Below are 20,475 nucleotides of genomic sequence, written 5' to 3'. Positions count from 1 at the left end.
GTACAAGACTTATGTTGAAAATAAAGGTTAAAAAGTTCTTCTAGTTCATATAAAGACTGGTGATTTGCTAACTGATAAATATTAATAGCGCATATTATTGTAATACCTTCAATATCTTTAGCAATTTTTGACAAAATAAGTTAAATAATAGTGCTTTCATTTAAAGCATCATTAATGCTACATATTTAATCATTTAAAATAAGTAAATGCATACGTGCATGTGGTATAAAATTCCCTGCAGCTGGTCACAGGGCTCATTCAGTAATCGTCACATGACCCAAAGCCTGAGGGATCCACGCTGAACTTCCATAAAGCAGCAAACCTCCTAACCCATTTAATCCTACTTAATTTTAGTGCAAAAAATGCACAAGTGCCAAGAATTGTGTTTCCTGAGTACCCTGCCTCTATTTTGCCCATCTATAATAAAACACAGTCTAGAGACACTAAGCTTTATTGATCTTACAATTTGATAAAGTGATTAAGAGAGCTCATGGGGTCCTTTTAAAACACACCCCACTTATAGATTACATGCTATGCTTCGCTACCCCGGACTGACACTCAGTTTAAGAGATAGAGAAAGTATGGCTGTACTGGCCCAGTGAGTAGATACCTGTTGGCCAGCTCTGGAAGTGTTAAATGGTATATGTATGCACTCATGGGCATCATCTTGTGTGCTTGTGCCTCAGTACACGTGACTCTTTACACTGGAGTGAGTTGAAATGATCAAACCAACATGATGCTTGTGAAAAGGATGATTTGTTGGCAAACCACCTCCACTACATTGACATCACACAGATCTTATGGAGGTAGTATAATGGGTTTAGACTGCTGAGGGCTACACAGAATCACACACACTCTTTTCCCCATCCAAATTTTCCACTCATTTACCAACACCTACGTTCTGTGGGTGGGCAGACATAGCTGAGAGACATAACTGTGACCACCCGGAAGCTGTTCGAGTCATGTGACAGCTAAACACTTTCTGAGATGTTTGTTTCATATGTAGTGAAAACACGTCTGTCGTTTTGCTCTGGAAATACTTTTTAAAGATTTCCTCTGGCAGGAATATATGCCAGAAAAATAAACATTTCAAGTTGTATCTGTTTCTGATGTACACATTCTTTTAATGTAGAAATTGAAATTACTGTTTAATTTGAAATCAAAGCATCATTTAAGATACATCTTAAAATATAAAATTGAAATATAAGATATATAAATATGAGATATTTTTCAATTAATATACTGAGATACATTTATGAGTGTATATAACAAATGAAGTTGTAGATTTAAGTTTCTGGCATAATGCCACTAAATCAATATTCGAAAACTGATCAACTTGAAACTAACCAGTTGAAACTTATTGCACAATTGCAGTGTTCTTTATCATCATAAGACATTTTCTATCCCACCCCCACGCCTCTAGGCTTTCAGCAAGAAAAAGTAGCATGCGAGGAATAAATACATTTCCTTTTATGCACAGTATGTATGGCAGCAGCAAAGTCACTGGAGAATAATCGAGTTGACATAGGCGCCACCTCCCTCCAACGGTTCTGAAAATGCTCTAAATATGAAGTACGACACATGTGCGGCCACAGCAGTGATGAATGTAAGATGTGGAGGGGAGTGGTTATTCTTAAAAGCCCTGGAGTGAGTCCAGAATAAGGCATTAAAACAGGCCATGTACATAGTGCTGACTCACCTCACTAACCTCACAGCCAAGCTAATGCCAAATACAAATTAACCAAGACCTGATGGAAAACTTTGAGAAAAGATTTTGCAAATAATCTCAATTCATTGTGAGGACAGATTTGTAAATGTGACTCCAAAATGGGCAATGCAGGATCAAAAGAGAAAAATAAACACAATATATTACACTAACCATAGTGCAAATGCAGTATGAACAGAACATTATACAAAATATATAAACAGGAAATTCAGACCATCTTATCCGTGGATTTCCTTAATTGAACCATATGTAACAAGGGTTGAAACAATTTCATCTTACATCTGCAGGAATGAACTCCTTGCAAAAGAAACTTCTATGTTTATTGCGACTCAATAACACTATTTTGTCATTAAAAATCTAATCTAACTAAATGGTATACTGTATTTAAGCACTCATGGGTACCAATACGAATGAAATAGTCCATACAAAATACAATTACACAACATTAAAACAAACAAAAAAAAATCCTACTTTGAAAAGCTGACTTCAAAGTAAAAATTATCTGTTCTCATATATATATATATATATATATATATATATGTGTATGTTCGTCTGTGTGTTTGTGTCATATTTTTGCACACCAGTTAACTTAGTAACATTTACCCGTCAACATGGCGGTAACAAACATATATAGTAAACTGCGCTGTCGTTACAAACTTGTCAGCTTATTGAATTAAGTTACTGAATTAAAATTATTTTTAACGAGCAACGCATATATTATATTAACATTAAGTTAACTAATGTGAAATTTAGTTCAGGTGTTAATAATAATGTTGGCCAGTAGCCTATTGAGAAAATAAAATCGTATGTTAGAAAGGTTAAACAAGTTTTATGGCTAGCTGCCTTTCTAGTTTTAGAATTAGTTTGTTATAGTTTTTTATAGAATTTAGGATTTACTGCATTTTTTGTATTTGTGTTTTAAAGGCAACTGCAATGAAGCATCAAAAAAAGACATGAGCAGGCCAGCCACCCTGAGACTGATAATTCATGGTAAAACTATGGTTTTGATTGATTTGTATTCTATATGGGGTTTTCCTTTTAAAAGTGTGCCATTTCTACTTCTTGTTTTTCAGAGAAGACATTTCTGTCACTAACAAAGTGGATGGGGAGCAAAGGTGGTGGCCACATTTTGGAGCAGCACCTGGGTTTTGCAGATGGCTGTGTATTTTTGTGAGGATAAATCCAGAGGATACAACATAATGCACTGCAAAACGTCCTAAGACAGGAGAAATGGTGAAGATGCACTGTTCCAGCATTGGAAGACTGCATTTTTAAGCGTTATACAGACAATTTTTTAAATAAAGAATTTGATATTTTTTGATAGTTTTAATTTAATGTCAGTAGTACCTATGTAGAATAAAAATAAAATGAATTCTATATAAAAAGAATAAAATCTAATGAAATCTATATTAAAATGAATGAATGAAAGAATTTTTTTTACAGTAATTTACAGTAAAACTGTACAGTTTGCAACTGTAAATCAAATACAGTTTGCTACTGTAAATTTTAATTACAGTAACATACTGGCAACAGTGTTGCCAATAAGTTACTGTAAAAACTCTTTGAAATGTCTAACAGTGAGATTTGTCCATGTATTAAACATAAAAATCTGTAAATGCACCAAGGAGAGTGAATGTCAGGTTTGTCAATAAAATTAGACAATAAGGGCCTGTTTATTACACAAAGTTAGAGGACATGGAATATAGTGCACAACTTGTTAGCTAGGATATGTATATGGTGTTTTTTGAAGTTTGAAAGCATTAATTGTAATTTCATGGAAAAGAGTGACCAGTATAGCATAAAAACAATCTTATTTTGTGCTTCACGGAAGAATGAAAGTCATACTGGTTCAAACATAAATGAGGGTGAGTAAATAATGACAGAACTAGCCCTTTAAAACACTGCAGACTGAAAGATTAAAACGTGGACTTAACGTCTTAATAAATGCACATGTAGTCATGGTGGTGTGGGGTGAATGAACGTAAGACGGCCTAGATGCCTGACAGTGATTGATGTTTATATGGACTGCATCAATAAGGTTCTGAAGGGCTGCAGGTAGCACTGGTCTGAGCTGCTTGGGGTCTGTTTAATTGAAACCTGTCGGAGACCGGCTGCTTTTTTCTTTCCCCGCGTGCCTTGCCTCATTCAGCAACGCTCACTCTCTGCTCTCGCTCCCAGCATCTCCCTTCCTTTTGTTCCCCAGACCTACCACCAGCTTGTTTATTTTCCTTTTCAAATTAATTTAACAGAAAGTAATTAAATCTTTGCTTCAACAACCAGCCGTACATAAGTAAATGCAGCGTGATGAAAAGGTGTGTGGAGGGAGGCAGCCGAAAATCAAGAGAAACTGGTGCCAAATGACTGCTGGAGGTTAAATATAATACTAAAGGTTGGAGTCTTAGGGGTTAGGGCTCCTTAATAAAAGAACTGCACATGACTGCGAAAAAAAAAGTACAGGGCACATTGTTGTAGGCACAGGTTGTGGTCGGACTGATGGTTTGGGGTTTGTGTGTGTTTGTGTGTGTGTTTACAGTCAGCATTGTTTCAACCCATGGAGTCATAAAGCATTTGGCAGTTAGCATACGCAAGAAATTAGTTTTTATGAAGTTCTTTGTTAAATAACAGCTGGTTGTAATAACAAAAACAAAAATGTTGATTACAATATAGTTTGAAACAAAATATCCTGCGTTAAAAGTTACCCCATATAAAAGCTCCTTGAAGTGATACTGACACTTTAAGTGCACTTACATGCACTGTAAAAGTGCATTAGATTCAGTCACAATAAGCAATATGCACAATGTGCATTTTATTTCAATCGGATTAAAAGGACTAACTTCTGATTTTTTGTGAAAGCTGTGGTCACATTTCTAAATCTAGTCATCTAGGTTTTAACCTAAGAGCAGGTGCAGTCACTTTTAACTTGAATGTGCAAGGCTCCTAGAGCCGCTTCCAGCAATTTTAGTTATACAAAAGAGTCTGTTATGCTGCTTGATGTTGCAAAATGGTATTTATCAGCTTATTTTTTATATTATCGGAATCATAAACACACTGATTTGTATCTTCTACAGTTTACTGCACTTTGATATGCTTCAGTAGTTATTTCAGCTATTTTTCAATAGTTATTTATATAATAACCTATGGCAGTTAAAGTATGTGACACACCAAGCCGATAAAAAATAAATAAAAAACTAGCAACGCCAAAAGCCAACAGTTCTCATGTAACAAAGAAATGATAAGAGCCTTCTCTTTGTGTGCCTTCTTGGTTTCATCATTTTGTCTCTTGTTTTTCTTTTCATTTTGCTAAGCTGAACAGCCAATCATTGTGGTCTCTCACCAATGGCTCCATTGCTGATTTGGCAGAAAAGCTGATGGCTGACTAGTGCCAAAGGTGCTGACAACAACGCAAAACCCGGGCAATGGACAGTGGGCCTTTTTTGCCTATGAAATTTGCACCTTCAATCCAGCTTGTATACAAGTTAATCTGACTACAAAAAGCCTTTGCACATGCTGTGAAAAACAGTGTTGTGTATTCAATCCTTGAGATTTTCAATTACAAAATTGTCATATATTCTTGGTCAGAGCAATTGAGAGTGAAGGTTAAATACACCCCAAAACCCGCTGTAGCGCAAACGTACATGTAAACGTACGTCCTGAGATGACTTAAATGACAGCTAATTCTTTTCGCCAACCTAAATGAGCGTTGGCTAAAGACTGCAAGTGACTTACCTTCTTCTGTGGAACATAAAAGAAGATATTTAGAGAAATGTCTTAGTGATTTTTGTCCATAAAATGGAAACAAATGGTCACCAAAACTGTATGGTTACCAACATTCCTTTTTGTGTTCCACTGAAGAAAGAAACAAATACAGGTTTGGAACAACATGACGGTAAGTAAAAGATCTCAGAAAGTTTATTTTGGGGTGAATTTTTGGATATTGCAAAAATGACTATGGTCCGGTCATTAGTAGACGTCTTGGCAGACGTCTAGAGGTCAGTTGAGAAGTTGTCTGGGGTGGGTCTGAGACATGAGTTTAGAGGTCTTGCTCGAGTTCAACGAGTGTCTTTGAACTACGCTGTGGCGTTGATTCGGACAGCCATGGCAGGTATTTGCACAGCAAATATTTTAATCCCCAACTAATCACTTGGTTAGACCCCGTGTGTTAAGGGGGAGGGAGCTCGAGGAGGGTGTTAGCATGTTAGCTGGTGGCCTGGCACATTCCTCCTGTCAATGACGCCTTTGTTCTAAGGGGATTGTGGGAAGAGTCAAACATGGTGACCCCCGGAGAGGCACCCTCCAAATGCACCACCCTTCCCTCCTCCCACAACCACCCCTAAACACATGTCAGCATCCCGATGGACCTGCGTGTGTTTCTGAGTAATGGCACCACTGGTCATGTGACATGTCGCTTGGCAATGTTGCAAGGACGTAAAATGCCACAATTTGTTTTAATGAACAAATCACTTTATAATACACAGGCCGTCGCTAGCACCATTTATTTTCGTACATTTTCTGTGATACATTAGAAACTGGTTCTTAGCGCTAGACTGGATGCAACAGTCCACTGCAACCTGCCAAACTTCACTGGGACTCAAGGCATCTGAATCATCTGTACATATACCTGGCTATGTTTTTATTCTCAGTCTATACATTCTAGACATAAAACAGTTATTCAACAGTGGAAACATCAGAACAACAGTCTAATCCAAGTGTGTAAAGATTGATAATAGACTTTAGTAAGGGAAAATACCATAGTGAAATTTACGGGGATGAAAATGAGGCTGTAAGGGACAGACATACAGTCTTTACTAGAGATGATCATCTCTATTACTGAGGCCGATGTGATACACATCTTGATGCCAATGCTACGATGCATTAAAGATACATACAGTGGGAGAAAAAATTATAATTTGATCCCCTGCTGATTTTGTACGTTTGCCCACTGACAAAGAAATGATCAGTCTATAATTTTAATGGTTGGTTTATTTTAACAGTGAGAGACAGAATAACAAATCCAGAAAAACACATTTAAAAAAATTATAAATTGATTTGAGTCAAATAAGCATTTGACCTCTTCGCAAAACATGACATAGTACTTGGTGGCAAAACCCTTGTTGGCAATCACAGAGGTCAGAAGTTTCTTGTAGTTGGCCACCAGGTTTGCACACATCTCAGGAGGGATTTTGTCCCACTCCTCTTTGCAGTTCCTCTCCAAGTCATTAAGATTTCGAGGCTGACATTTGGCAACTCGAACCTTCAGCTCCCTCCACAGATTTTCTATGGGATTAAGGTCTAGGCCACTCCAGGACCTTAATGTGCTTCTTCTTGAGCCACTCCTTTGTTGCCTTGGCCATGTGTTTTGGGTCATTGTCATGCTGGAATACCCATCCACGACCCATTTTCAATGCCCTGGTTGGCTTCAATGCCCTGGCCCTGACGGTACATGGCCCCGTCCATCGTCCCTTTGATGCGGTGCAGTTGTCCCCTTAGCAGAAAAACACCCCCAAAGCATAATGTTTCCACCTCCATGTTTGACGGTGGGGATGGTGTTCTTGGGGTCATAGGCAGCATCCCTCCTCCTCCAAACACGGCGAGTTGAGTTGATGCTCTGCTCGATTTTGGTCTCATCTGACCACAACACTTTCACCCAGTTCTCCTCCGAATCATTGGCGAACTTCAGACGGGCTGTACATGTGCTTTCTTGAGCAGAGGGACCTTGCGGGCGCTGCAGGATTTCAGTCATTCATGGCGTAGTGTGTTACCAATTGTTTTCTTGGTGACTATGGTTCATTGACAAGATCCTCCAGTGTAGTTCTGGGCTGATTCCGCACCGTTCTCATGATCATTGAAACTCCACGAGGTGAGCCTTGTGTAGGTCTACAATCTTGTCCCTGACATCCTTGGACAGCTCTTTGGTGTTGGCCATGGTGGAGAGTTTGGAATCTGATTGATTGCTTCTGTGGACAGGTGTCTTTTATACAGGTAACAAACTGAGATTAGGAGCACTCCCTTTAAGAGAGTGCTCCTAATCTCAGCTCCTTACCTGTATAAAAGACACCTGGGAGCCAGAAATCTTGCTGATTGATAGGGGATCAAATACTTATTTGACTCATTAAGAAGCAAATCAATTTATAACTTTTTTGAAATGCGTTTTTCTGGATTTTTTGTTGTTATTCTCTCTCACTGTTCAAATAAACCTACCATTAAAATTATAGACTGATCATTTCTTTGTCAGTGGGCAAACGTACAAAATCAGCGGGGGATCAAATAATTTCCCCCCACTGTATGAAGCGGCTACCTATGTGATACAATTCACCCCAATTACAATGCAGTGCAATCTGATTTTGATTTTATTCAACACAATGCAATTCAATGCAATGTAAAAAAAATGATGCTATGCAATTCACCACAATTTTATGCAGTTTTACCAATGAAAATATGTTAGAAACAATTAATTGCAATACAAATGCCAACTTGTATCCGATGCACACTTTTTCTCTTTAGAATAGTATGTACTGTATAAAATTTTCCAAAACTTTCCAACTTTCCAAACTATATTATAATTTTTTTGTCTGAAAGTCCCACCCCACTAAGGTCTATAATCAGCTTGTACGAATTTGCCATCCAATCTGTAGAAACTTTTTTTTTTTTTTAACAAAGTTCTGTATGTACTTTCACACACCAGCACATGTAAGCTAACATGTAATAGAAACTTTAACAAGTTTCCAAATTCTCCAACATCCAGACTTTTGCAGCATAAATAAAGAACTTTTTTAGATTTAAAGGAGAATGAGATTAGAAAGCAGATAAAGTGACCAATCCCTGAAACACAGATGAAAATCAAAGTTATATCCTCCAAGAGGAAACAATAAAAAATAGAGGTTGTCAGTAGAAATCAAGATGAAAATGTGTGAATTGAGTAATGATGCAATAAAAAAAAAATAATGAGAGATAATAAGGCAAAAGAGTCTCCATCTGCACCTCACTGAGACCAGGAGGAATATGCCAGAGCAGTGTGCCAGATCACAGCCCACTAACTGATGGAGAGGCCTGTGAAGACAGCGCTGTGGCAGTAGATATGCTTCTGAGAGAGGTTTAAAGAGTGGAACTGATTGTGCATGTCTCATTCGAGCTCTTCACAGCCCTCGCCCAGGGGGCTTGGCTTTCAAAGCTGGGTGACGTGAGTGCGCTCCACACACACACTTCATTGACAAAGCTCATCGCTCTCTTTCTCTCAAATATATGAGCACACAATTTATTTTGTAGAGGTAGTCCAAAAATGTGCTCATGATTGCTGCTTCCTCCATTGGTGCTTCCTGTTTCCTGTTCTACACAAATGCTTTAGTATGCTTAGGACCAGTTGTTCTCAGCTGGTTTTGCTTCAGGTCCCAGACTGTGCATATTACATCAGGTGATGATACAACACTGTACCAAAATTGAAAATGGAACAAATATTTCCTTAAAGTTGCAATGTAACAGAAGAAGTGACAGATCTTTTCATCTGTGTTGTAAGGTACATCTGAGTCAAAATAGAGAAAATATGTTAAAGATGGTTCAATTCCTCTATGGATGGAGGCAGATCTTAATGCCAGCTTGCAGTCTACTGTAAGAGAGTTCACAGACAAAATGATAGAAGTCATGTCACCAGATTAAGTTATGACATTTTGATTAAAAAAAAAAAAAAAAGAAACATCTTTCATATCATGTAATTGATAATAAAAATAGATAGGTTAAATTTCCATTTCATGCTCACTTTAAAATTAAGCACTGAAATGCATAAAAATTACCATGAATTGCATAGGTCAAACAAAATGTAAAGATGACAGGTTGAATAGAAAAATATCTTATTTATACTCTTTACATTCTTTATATCTTTACTGAACATTTTCACTTATATGCATTACATTTATAGTAACTTACCAAGTGAGGAATACAATAAGTGAATCACCTTAAGGAGACAATAACATAAAATGTGCTAGCAATACAACGCTTCAAGTATCTTCTAGAATATGAGATAAATAAGCTAGAATAGAGAGGATATAGGAAGAAGAAATTATTTATTTATTATATATATATATATATATATATATATATATATATATATATATACACACTTTTTTTTTTTTTCTCAGCAGGATGCAGTTTAGGGCTCATGGAAGAGATGAGTTTTCAGCTGTTTGTTGAATATTGTCAGGGATTCGGCTGCCCAGATAACGAACCAGCAATTAACAGTGAATGAAAACTATATTTATACATTATTCTGCATTAATACTCTTTTTTTAATAATATGTGGCATATTTGGATCTGGCTCAGGGAACTTGGAAAAAACATCCAAATAAATGTATGTGCCTGATTTTAATGTACAACAGCACTATCAATTGTACTGCAGAAGAGACAGTCAGAGAATTGGAGAGTGAGAGCGAGGCTCTGGATTGAGATCTCTGGCCCGTCTCCTGCTGACACTCATGCAGGCAGATCACAGGCTCATCATGTCGCCCGTGTTTGCCCAGAGCCTCCTTCATCAAATGACACGTTTGCCACACGTTTATCTTTATCAGATCTGCAGAGAACCAGAGATGAGAGACGGCGAGGGGGAGCGGAGGACGAGAGCTATTGCCTCTCTTGCACTCTCTCTTTGTACCCGCCATCGCCTGGGGGCCAATTACCTTCTCCTCTGACAGGAGCCCCCCTCCCCTCCTCTCTACCGCTCTCTCGCTCTCCTGTGCTACAACTCCAGAAACATCTGCTTCTGAATATGCAATCAGCTTGTCAAGGAATCAAGGAAACATATACATACAAATGTAGCGGCAGGTGTAAAGCTAATATTTACTGACATCAGATCTGCCCGTACTTATTCGCCTCTCATCTGAAGCTGGAGGAAGAGACCTGAGCACTGCCAGCTGGTCCTGAACTCCACCAGGACGGCTATTCTGAACCGGATGTCAAAACCATCTTGGACCTCCTCTTGTTATCTATCCTTGGCTGTACAGTATTAAATCCAAGAAGCTTCACTACTACCATTTCTCATACTTTTTAGTTAAGCACAATAGCCCTAAGTATTATGTGCCCTACAAGTGGAGTCAGAAACATCATAACTATGAGTTATGAGTACATTAATGATAAAGTCATATTTACAAGTAGGAAACTCAGAATGATGCATGAGTTGTGACGTCATAAAGGGCGTGCTGATTTGAAATTTGCCAGAATTTTAATTTTTTTTTTTTTTAGAATGTTTTCATTAAAATTTTTACATGCTGTAGCCTACTGGCAAAATATATAGAACAGCTTATAAACAGTAAGTAAACAGTTAATCTCTTACTTTTCACAGTTTGCTTTATGAAAAGTAATTTCAAGCAAGCAAGCAATCACTTATCCACCCAAAAACACCCAAGCAACCACCTGCATAGCAACACCCTGAGCACTGGTTAAAGCCAGTTTCAAAACATTTTAATATACTGTATAGGGTTCTTAAATTGACTGTATTGTTATTAAAAAGTTATTTTTGCATTGGGGGATTTTTGCACCACGTAGTTCAAGAAACTCAGTTCTAGGAACTAGCCAGCAGGGTGGTTCCTAGAGAACCAATTTTCCCCTTGGGCTGTTTTACAGCAGGAACAAAGTGGCCGACAGTGGCGTCTTAATTCGCGGCATTTACAAATATCAACAATTGGTGAAAAGAGGGCGTTGTTTTCAGAGCTGTGTTTGTTGTGTGTCATGGATTTCGTGATAACGGAGATGGAATATAAACGCACAATTTATGTGATTGAAAGAGGACGAAAATCTGACAAAATTTCCAATGACAATTTGCAGTGTTACATATCATCAAGGCTGAGAAAAGAACATAACGCTGCAGACAACAGGTAGCTAAATGCCGATATCGCTGTTTTCCATGTTCGTGGAAAATATATTTTGAAAAATGCAGTGTTTTTTTTTTAAAATGCCGGTGTTTCATTTGTGTTTGGCCAATCAGCCACTTACGTCACTGGTAGTTCCTGTTTTAGACCCTACTCTGAAGTAGGAGCTAATTTAGTTTCCCCAAAAGGTTCCTCCGGGTGGGCCTGGCATCACAAGAACTGTTATGACAAGCCTCTCCTGATATCACACAAACCTAAAAAAGTTCTCCTCAGTGTTAATTTCTATAGATTTTAATGAAAATATCCTTTTTAGTGAATATTTCTTCAAGGAAGTGCAAAATGTAACTAAATATTCCAACATTTGATATATTAAATTAAATATATTAATTTATTATATTATATTGTAGATGCATCACAGTTTAACAAAAACTATATGAAAACTGTCTTAGCTGTGAAAACCTGAGCTCCTGAAATAACATCATAACATACAATATGACTACTTACATATTCTGAGTTACAACACATAACTTAGTTCAAGTTCAGTTGTGCATTTGTCATTTACCAGTATACATTCAGCTCAATGCTGCTCATTATTGACTATTGGATTGTTTGAAATAATTTTCTAGATCTAAAAAAAAAAAAAAAAAGTACATTGTTTATGTGTCACATCATCATCAACACCGTTTTAATTAAACTTGTTTAATTATCATCATAGTGCACATTTTTCGTCTCATCTTTGAAATTATTAATTTTAATGAAATCAAAAACATATTAATTTCAGTAAGTTCTTTGACAAGAATGACACTGCTTTAACTAGGCATTATATGAATGGGTTCTTCTATGACACTGCAGGAAATTAAAAACATTCATCACAAAGAACTAAAAAGGTTCTCCTGTATATGACAGAAACTTACAAAGTTCCGACTACGGCATCAAGCTGTCAAACTTTTGGTTTTATTTTAAGGGTGTAGCACTGTTAAACCTACTCTGTTGAATGGCAAACTCTGAAAACCGGTCATTCCAGTGTTGATTTGGAAAACAGAAATTTTCGTTAATACAGTATGTTATGCGAGCAGTGAGGAGAAACACAATGTGTTCGAGCTTTTTTCCAGCTGTCAGAGTGAAACTGAAGAAAAAAAAAAAAAAAAAAGAGCGAAAAGGAAACAGAGACAGACACAGACATAGATGCAGATTATCCTCTCTCTCATTTCACATCCAGAGATTGCAGTAGCATCAGCACCTCAGAGAGAGAGAGAGAGAGAGAGAAAGAGAGAAAGAGAGAAAGAGAGAAAGAAAGAGAGAGACAGAGGGAGGGCTGGGATGACAGGAACAGGCCGTGTTTTGACAGCTGTCTCTTTTATGGGACCCATCACAATCTCATCCTGCTCTGAGATTAGAGAAACAGAGAGAGAAGGAGAGATGGGAAGAAACAGAGGATTCTGTTCTCGTAAAGTATACGAAGTTCAGGGACAAGTGAAGAAAAAAGACACGCAAGGACGTGCAGAATGATACACTGTCCCGTGCTACTCCTATGGCTTTCGTTCAGAGAGCAGAATGAAAAAATGAGAGACACAGAAGAGAGGGAGAGAGAAGATATAGAGAAGAAGCATTTGCATAATGTCCTCCACCACAGTCGGACCCCGAGGCTAGCCGCCCAGGATAACAGAGGGCCAATACTCTTAATTCAATCTCGTTATTTTTTCTAATACTTGAGAAATTAATAATTCCGGCCCCCGCCTCCGCAAACCACCATGAGCGCTGAGCATCACAGAGCTGCCTAAGTTTGTAACTTTAACCCAAGCAATTGATGTGGGGAGGCCCTTCAGGCAGACCTACTAATGAATGGATTGCATGTGAGAGAGGGAAGTTAAAAGATGGTCTTTTATAAAGTAATTTAAGAAAATCCTGTTAGCTGGATCAAGTACAAGAGTTTAATTTCTCAAAATGGGGGAATAAGTGAAGGGTTTCCCCCCCCCCCATGTCTCCTTCAGTATCCGAGATATTCTGTATAATGCGCACACACAACACACAATGCAAACGCACACAGACTCAGTTTTAGTAAATAACAAATTGAGCAAGTGTTAATGTGTGTGTATATGTGGATAGTCTATGTAGAATTGAAACCGCTTAGTCTAGTAAACACTGGATAAGTTACGGGAAGTCGAAGCTTAGACAGATAATAATCAGATTAGATTCAACATACTTCCTACAGCATCTGCAAGACACTCACCTGCTCTCTCTCTGTCACACACACACACACACACATACAGTGAAAAAGTGTCTCGTATCCTGTGTTTTCCTTCATAAAGGCACACACTGATTTAGTATGTTGTTGTCCCTTTATTTATTTTATTTTTTTATTCTATTGTTTTTTTAACCAAAGATTTATATATAAATAAATATATAAATAAGAAAGCAATATTAATTATAATAATAAGGTGCATTACTATTATTTAATAATTACTATATTTGGTTTTAATTCCATTGTTGTTTCACCAAAGATAAATAATAAGTAATAAATAAATAAATATGCAATATTAATTATCATAATTACATCACTGTGTATTATTTAATAATGTAATTATTCATATCTATTATGCATATCATATCATGGCGACTATTATTTAATACTTATTACATTATATTTGGTTTTAATTCCATTGTTGTTTGGCCAGAGATCATCCTCAATAAATAAATAAATAAAAATAAATATTAATTATAACAATAGTTTTATTATTATGTAATATTATTATTATTTGTATTGACTATTATTACTTAACAATTACTGTATAATGTTGGTTTTAATTCCATTGTTGTTTGACCAATTATCATGATACATAAATAATCAAAAATAAAAATGCAATTATATATGTATAATAAAATTATTGTAATATATTATTTTTGTAGACTATATTAAATTAATTTTTTTTTTTTTTTTTTAATATTTTTCTGATCTTTTCTTAGCCACAAAACATTTAACTGATATCTTTGAATAACTGATTACTTGATGTTTTAAAATCCAAATCTACATTTTATTATTCAAACTGCAGTGAACCTAAATTGATAAATCTGTCACAACAAAACGTTCCGTTTGAATGATTGACCTTTTGTTTGAATGTTTGGACTGTAAATGTTTGACCTTCTGTTTGAATGTTTGGACTGTAAATGTTTGACCTTCCCTTCGCACATAATGATATCATACAAAATTACAAAAGTCTTCAATGTATGAAAACAAGACATGGCATATGACATTTTTGCAATGCATTAGGGAAGGCAGTTGAAAACATATACACAGACAATCAAAGTCAGATACTATTAGTTCTGCCATTTATGATTTCATTTTTTTTAATATATTGTGTATTCGTTGTTGTGTTCAGATTTACAGCTTTTTAAAAATGATTTTGCATGCTTCCTCCTTTCTAGCTATAAAGTATCCTACAACTGATTTCCAAAGGTTACAATTTTGTTTTAAATGATAATTTTTCACTCAGTTTTATTTGCAGGTGTCATATGACATTCTACGTTGTTATCACAAATGCCTCATTAATTAAGTTAATGCTAATTTAGCCTTTCTCCTTGTCTCTCTCTCGTCTGTGCGATGTGCCTTGGGACGCATCTTTAGAGCTGGAGGGCAATTGAGAGATACTGAAGTGGCTAGATGGCAAGGACTGACTTTGGTACACACACACACACACAGTCTCTCTCACACACAGTTATCCTCACTCCTGGCAGACATACACAAACATTCCCAATTTCTAATCTCTCTCTCTCTAATCTAATTTTCATCATTCTCTCCCTTGCTCTTTCGCTCTCTCTCCTCAATGCCAGCCAACTCTCTTTTCTAAATTCTCTCTCCTCTCAGCTCTCTTTCTATCTCCTATTTCCCTTTTTGTTCTCTCTCTCTCCCTCTCTTTTCCTCTCCTCTCTCTCTGCATCTCTTACAAAGGCAGCAGGCAGTATGCCTCCCCTGAAAATGAGGCCACGCACGGCAAGTATGCAAATGAAAGCAGTGCTGCTGGATTAGAATGGGACACCATATACCCTAAATCATGATTGTCAATCATGGCGAGGGATTAAGGGATACGGGCTTATAGACCTAAAAAAGCAACACTTCCCCCCCGGGCGCACTTCCATTGTGAAAGAGGGAGTGTGGGAGAGAGGGCTTGTTGGGGGGCTGCTTTAGTGCACTACTGCCCTCTGCCTTTCCATCAAGTTTACTGCAGGCTCTGAGAGTCGAACGAACAGCTCCAGTTGTATGCGTTTCAGAGCAGCGTTTGGGTTTCAGTTTTTCAGGCAGGGCTTGGCTCAGTGGTTTCCCGCACAGCGCCAAGAACCTTAAAATATTCCACGTATTGTTTTATTTTAAGATCAAAGAAACACATTATACGGGAAATGAGAAATGAAGTGGGTTTGTTTTTGGCATTGGACGTGGATTGATCATTTTAAAGTCACTTCAGGCAATAATCAGACATCATTATTAAATGATGGAAAAAAAATGTATATTATTTAATATATAAATCTATATTTGTTATTGTGTATTATACATAGTATATAATATAAATACATATTTTTAATATATGAAAATTCTTAAAATATATATGGACACTGGTTAACTGCATTAATGTGCATTAGATGATTTTGCAAAAAAAAAAATACTTATGAATAAAAAACAATATGCATATGAAAAAAAAAAAATATGGCTTGTTGAGCCTCTGAAATGTAAACAACTGTGCATAAGATATTGTTGAACTCTAACAATATCATAAAATAAAATAGAAATCAGCATTACAATGTCTTCAAGTTTTAAACAGAGTGAGTTTTGAATGCATGAAGACAAAAACGTAAAACATGTCAAATAAAATAACATCAAGAATAAATCCAAATTACACACCAACCTTACCCAAGATTCATACTTGTATTCTGCTGGATTTTTTTACATATCCATTGTGTCCCTCACTTAGCATGGCACCATTGCTTCTTGGGACTTGGCATGGGATAAAGGGTGCAGAGGTGGGTAAAAGCAGAGGGCAACATCTGCTTCACAACAGGAGACAGGGCTGCCACTGTATTACATCTGCACACACACAAAAAATACTCATGAACTCAAAAAGACAAAGACTGCAGAAAAAATGCAACAGAATTGATACTGCAATCCGATCTGAGCTAAAAAATTTCATATTAAAAACTGTTTCCTTATGGCAAGAATTTAGCACCTTAATCTCTCTTCAATTTCCCAAGCAACAATATTTCATTTTAAAAGACAAGTTGTAAATGTACTGTACAGTGCACCTTGAACACTACTGTAATGTGTAAGAGCTTCACCTCAATACACCAACAAACAAACAAACACTAATTGATACGAGTCTATCGACAGGCATAAGAGCAAAGGGCTAATCGTTCAGCATCATTAGGTGAAGATTTAGCTTAAAAGCTTTGAGCTGGCATTAAGCAAAGCTGCTGTTGACATGGATTGAGTGCTGTAATGCTGTATTGTCACTGCTCCAGGAGGCAGAGAGAGGGCGATTTGAGAGAGTGATGCGCTCAAGCTGGGATTTGTGGGCTGCCATAACACTGGAGGGCACTGGAGGCAGCGTGGACCAAACCAACGCTTGTGGGAGCTCTAATAACACTGCGAACAATGCTGGATTTACTATTTAATAACTAATTAAGTGTGTGGGTCGGCTCGTGTAACCACAAGCTACAGTAAAGTTGTAAGAACATGACCAAGGAACACCAAGATGGGTTTGATCTATTATATTTCAAATGGGGGCTCAGAAACCTGAAGTGAAAAGTTAACTCTGAGAAACAACAACATGAGGATGTGAGGTGTATATCTGGTTAATACAAAGCTCTTAACCCAAAAAGCTCTTTAAATTGTCAATATGATCAAAATTGACTACGTCTTCTGTCGTCTGATTGATAGTTTACACTTTAAAGCAAGTAAAAGCTATTTTAGTATCATTCTAAAAATGTTAGTTTTTAGTTCAGTTGCTGGTACTTTCTTTCTTTCTTTCTTGTCTTTTTTTTCTGTGAAATCTTTAATGATTTTTCTAAAGCAAATGTAAGTCTGCTTACCGGACTGTAACTTAGGTTCACATGATTATCCATAAATATATATTTTTAATCATGTTGAAATGTGAGTATTGAATGATACCAATAGGCTTTTGAAGAATGTTTAGAATGTCAATCACCATCGTGTTGCATTGCATTATCAGTTTTGCCCCCACAATAAAAACTATACAGAGCTTTGATAGAGCATTTAAATATAACCTATTAAGACTTATTATAAGGAGATATAGAGTGACAACGGATATTTATTTACATTTTATGAAAGTAGTAAACTATATTGTTAAGATCACATTACAAGCTATCAAAATTTCATAAAGGCTGCAATTTTTGCACCGTTTGGGCCTCTGTTTGAATAAAACTGATGTGTCTTTTTCTTCCACTAGTATGAACTCCATATTATCACTACATCATATTATGGCCTGATCTATAAAATACAATACAAAACATAAAACACATATGCAAAACTTTAAGACTTTCTTTTTGTCTAAAGGTTTAATAAACTAATAAAGATTTTTATGACAGTTCTTTTTTTTTTTTTTAATAGAGTGGTATATATTATTTTGCAACTAGAATTTGTATTTTATAATTATTTAGTGTCTGGTAAATAACCCTTAGAGTATGATTTTACAACATTTGCAAGACTGTGACACAATGTCCTTTGCAGGCAACATTAGTAGGCTACAGTGCATATTTTTACCTGACACTATAGGTGAAAAATAAAAATCTAGTGAAATAAAGATATCCCTATGATACTTTACCCTTGAAAAAAATTTAATTTCATCATTATTATGATTATAATGATTTATTATTATATATTATAATTTATTATTATATTATAATTAATCATTATAATGATTTATTATTTATAAAAACACTAATATGTTAATGGTATGTATAACTATTATTTCTCATGTTTATACGCAGTTCTTAATCTAAATCATGGAGCAAATGCTAATATATTTCATAAGAAAGATTGGTTCATGTGTGTTTAATGCAATTTGTCATTGATATTTCTGTTCCAAAGATCTCAGACAAACAGTAATTTACATAAAATGTCTATTAAATTTAAGCACAACTAACTTATATGTACACTAGAGTGTGTATGATAGGAAAAAGCTATATTTTTCCCAGTGAATATTCCTCAGGGTAGTTTTATTCTTGAACGTCAATTTCTGTGAAAATATAGAAGGTTACATTCAACAATATCCAACCATTGTTTTTGGATATTAAAAAATTAAATAAATAAAAATGACAAACAAACAAAAACAATTGTACAACTAACATTTAAACCATTTGTAACAACTTGTCCCAAACTGACATTCACAGATAATACTTGTCTCCTTTGAAAACATTACATAGGTGACATTTGTCTTAATTCCTTGCCACTGTTATTAAACACTATAAAACTGTAAAGGTAACAAATGTAAGAAGAAACCCAAATGCCAAAAAACATGTTGCTTGGGTCTCAGGGGATTAAAATGCTAATATCAAAAAAAGTTTAACATTTAATGCTAACAATGGAGAACTGTCCAGCAAAGTTTGTTAATTTAACTACATTGTTCCAAAACGTTAAAAAAAAATTAGGCTTGGACTTAACAACTTTTAGACACTGATCTATCCACAACTGGAGAAAGATCACCGTCCCACATGAGGATACGTCTGTGAACGTCCTCCTTCCCCCGAACAAACCTTACCTCTTCAGATACGTGTGTGAGAGTGAAATGGTAAAATGATGAGCTCTAATGAGCAGACTGAGGAAAGGGTGAGCAGAGGCTTTATCCAGCGTTCAGTGTTGACAGCACCGCTAATCCTCGCCACCTGCTCAAACACACAGACCTCCATAAACAACAGCAGCAGCGGCCCGCGTTCACTCACACTCGCCCTGAGTCAGCCGTTCCCGCGGGAGCCTATCGCTGCTCCGCCGCTTCCCGCGCGCGCTCGCTCGCTACCGGCAAACGCTAATCGCCATGCAAAACAAATAGTTCTCAAATGTTTGGAAAAGGCCGCGCTGTTTGCACCAGGGCCTAACAAAATAATTTTTACAAGCTATCCAGTTGTGATTAGGGCTGAGAGAATTGAATTTCCCTGGCAGTGATCATATTCATATTAGCCTAATTAATAGTGCTGTTTAACTTTGCCTGTTTGCCGTTGTAGAAACGGCACACTGTGGTGAAAACAGAGGCTCAGTTCAGCTCTGAAGCGTTTCTATCTCTCTCGGCCTTTCCTGGCCGTGACGACCGCACACATCTTAAACACTGCTGGGCGGTTAAGCTTAGCAGTTTTCTCCCATTTTGTCTTTTAAGTCGCGGGAATAATTTTCCTCCTTTGGGAAGACATTACCCTAAACCTTCATGGCTAAGAATACACGATGAGTCCTTGAGAAGAGTCTGTTTTTTTTTTTTTTCAAAGACTTATCAAGTCTGTTCTGAGAAGAACATATATTCTGTATATTCTCCTTCATGTAACTCATTAATAATACATTTTCACTCAACACTATAGACTGGAAAATGAATAACAATATTCATATGAAATCTCTGAATGTGATGTCAGTCATTTTTGAAATCATGTTTTTATTCAAAATTGAAAAATAGACTTAAAAGATTTATATAAAAAGTTTACTGATTACCAATTAAAACAATATTCCCAGAACACATGGCTGGAAGAAAATGCAAAAATAGCAACATCTGCTCCTCAAACCAAAGTAGTGAAATTATTTGAAATTCACCCATATGTTCACTTTATTATTTAATTATATTTTGTACTATGTTTTACCTAATTTATTAAGATGTGATTTAGAAATGAAAATGCACTGTATAATAGTTGCCTAAT

The 20,475-nt window shown here is 36.3% G+C and overlaps 1 protein-coding gene across 3 annotated transcripts in view; it reads right to left on the bottom strand.

The window, feature by feature from the left end:
* The window catches only part of otx2b (orthodenticle homeobox 2b), a 71,648-nt gene extending 51,785 nt beyond the window's left edge, over window positions 1–19,863 (bottom strand). For 2 of the 3 annotated variants that reach the window (XM_058750330.1, XM_058750332.1), the window contains exons 1-2: window positions 19,341–19,863; window positions 16,478–16,651 (exon numbers count right to left, since the gene is read on the bottom strand). The gene's annotated coding sequence lies outside the window, so the exon portion shown is untranslated. Of the gene's footprint in view, window positions 1–16,472; window positions 16,652–19,340 lie in introns of all 3 variants that reach the window. The other variant, XM_058750331.1, reaches the window with a different exon arrangement.
* Window positions 19,864–20,475: the final 612 nt, after the last annotated feature.

This window comes from Onychostoma macrolepis, chromosome 17, assembly GCF_012432095.1.
Source record: "Onychostoma macrolepis isolate SWU-2019 chromosome 17, ASM1243209v1, whole genome shotgun sequence".
Taxonomy (NCBI): domain Eukaryota; kingdom Metazoa; phylum Chordata; class Actinopteri; order Cypriniformes; family Cyprinidae; genus Onychostoma; species Onychostoma macrolepis.
Note: the sequence above shows the minus strand (reverse complement) of the source record. Positions and strands in the feature narration are given on the sequence as shown.